At 43.2% G+C, this 2500-nt stretch overlaps 1 protein-coding gene across 7 annotated transcripts in view; it reads right to left on the reverse strand.

The window, feature by feature from the left end:
• The window catches only part of LOC125033350 (protein unc-13 homolog A-like), a 422716-nt gene that overhangs the window by 57580 nt on the left and 362636 nt on the right, over positions 1-2500 (reverse strand). The window lies entirely within an intron of this gene.

A 2500-nucleotide genomic window follows, 5' to 3' on the forward strand; every position in this document is an offset into this window, starting at 1 on the left:
AATTAGCTGGCTTTTTGAGAAGAGAAATGAAAAAGGGTAACACAATACACACCCCTGCTAAATTTATCATTATCTAATTGTACCTGAAAGTGGGATAAAGAGGACGAGGAGAGGAAGGCGAGAGAATTAATCTACGCCTACAAACATCGAATTAAACCGATCACACAAAAATGCTAATGAGCCTGTCCTCCCACAACCCCTGCCGATGCCCCACCTTTGCCTAAACCTCCGAATCTCGACCCCGTATTCCGCAGCCGCACTCTCCTGCCTTTATGCCGACTGCATCCCCGATCCAGCATTTGCGAAGTCATCCTATTAGACAAGAGCGAAGATTGCATTTGTAGCTCTGCCGTCTGTTCCTCGTTCGCTTTCACCTTTTTTATTCCCTTCTCCTTCATACCCGATTCCGCAGAGTGAAGGCTGCATCCTCGGATTGTTCTCGTTTATTCCTCTCCTTTTTTTTTCTCCGTCTTTCTGTGTCTCTGTCTGACTCTTAGGCTGTCTATCTGTGTCTGTCTTGTCTGTCTGTGTGTCTGTCTTGTCTGTCAGTGTGTCTATCTTATCTGTCTTGTCTGTCTGTCTGTCTGTCTGTCTGTCTGTCTGTCTGTCTGTCTGTCTGTCTGTCTGTCTGTCTGTCTGTCTTTCTGTCTTTCTGTCTGTCTGTCTCGCTGTCTCTCTCTCGCTCCCCTCTTCCTAGCCATCTGTATCCCCTAAATGAAGAGATAACCTTAATCCTGCGTTGCTAAGCCTCAAAGCGAACGTCCCAAGAATCCTTTGAACGTCAGAGGACAAAGAAACAACAACAAACCAACTAACCAACCAACAAAAAATCATACGAAAGAAAGAAAGAAAGAAAGAGAGAAAGAAATAGCGGAAGTGACCGTTACCGAAGAGGCGCTAACTTTTGGTTTATAACCTCATTTTACACTAATGGGGAAGCACTGAACAGCTCTTAGGTAACTTACCGTGATGGCATAGATTACGTGATATTGTTCCGAGTAACGATGTGTCAGTTAATAGTCATTTTGTGTTGTTATTCAAGACGAGAAGAAGAAAGAAGCGGAAGAGGAGGAGAGGAATATGAAGAAGAAAGATAAGATGTGATAGTAGTGGGAGTAAAATTACAAGGAGAAGGAGAGAGGAAATGAAGAAGAACAAGAAGAAGAAAATAGGAGAAAATTCAGAAGAAGGAGAGGGAGGAGGAGAGGAGGAGGAACAAGATGATTAAGAAGAAGAAGAAGAAGAAGAAGAAGAAGAAGAAGAAGGAGGAGAAGGAGTAGGAGGAAGAGGAAGAGCAAAAGGAGGAAATATGAAAGAGAGAGAGAGAGAGAGAGAGAGAGAGAGAGAGAGAGAGAGAGAGAGAGAGAGAGAGAGAGAGAGAGAGAGAGAGAGAGAGAGAGAGAGAGAGAGAGAGAGAGAGGGGGGGGGGGGACAGGAAGAGGAAAAGAAAAAGAGAAAGAAGGAGAAAGGGAAAGAAAAAAAAGACAAAGAAAAAGAGAGCCAAGCTGGAAGAACGGAACAAGGCAAGCAGGAAGGAAAATCCCACACTAACGGCGACTTCCCAACAGCAATCTCTCCCCGAGTCTCCACCGCATAAAACGGCTTTAACAATAACAATAGCGATGGAGACACTCCGACCCGAGGTACAATCTGGGTCGATAAATTCCCAACCTATTAATAATTCACAACTCCGCGTCCAGCTCTCCCGTCCTCCGCCTAAGAAAGAAACGGAACAGAGGGAACGGGGGAATAATGCATAAATAACAAGGGAAGCACAAAGGAAAGCTCATTAAAGCGACAGGTGAAGCAGGCGAAGCAGGTGTAGCAAGTGGGAGGTGACTCGACCAACGCCACACCTGCTTCCTGTAGATCGATCGAGTAAATGACTATCGATCAGATGTATGCGTCGACAGCCCTATCTAGACTGATGTCATAACACTGTGCTCGTGTGTCATGTTCGGTTGTAGGATTTTTACGAGGTATTTCATGTGATCATGTTAAGGGAATTAAAAAGGAGAGTTTTTCTTTATACACTCTTAAAACAGATTAAGTTGACGTAACAAGACTCATTAAGAAATGAAATAAAAATAAGTAGAAAAATCTTTTATGATGACTTCTGCACTTTTAAGAAGGGCGACTTGAATCTCTCTTACCTGTGTAACCTTTGGCTAAAAGTGCGTTTTGGGCTGTCAGGTAGGAAAGCTTTGATCCTCTTACAGGAGTAGCGTGGGAAACCTTTAGAGCTTTTGCGGGTTTTTCTAAATGTAATGAAGGGACAAGCAAAGATGACGGGGGAAGGAGCGCGGAGAGCTGAGAAAACACATTACTGTGTGAGGTATAAAAGCAACATCCTGACTTTTCCTTTTTCCTGGGCATAAAAACTGTCATTTAGATGCACAGCGTGTAACGCTTTTACAAAATGAGATAGGAGTAGGAGTAAAAAAAGCCAAAGAACAATATATAATAAACATAAAGCAAAGATATTTATTGTTACCTGTAG

Source organism: Penaeus chinensis, chromosome 16 (assembly GCF_019202785.1).
Source record: "Penaeus chinensis breed Huanghai No. 1 chromosome 16, ASM1920278v2, whole genome shotgun sequence".
Lineage (NCBI taxonomy): Eukaryota > Metazoa > Arthropoda > Malacostraca > Decapoda > Penaeidae > Penaeus > Penaeus chinensis.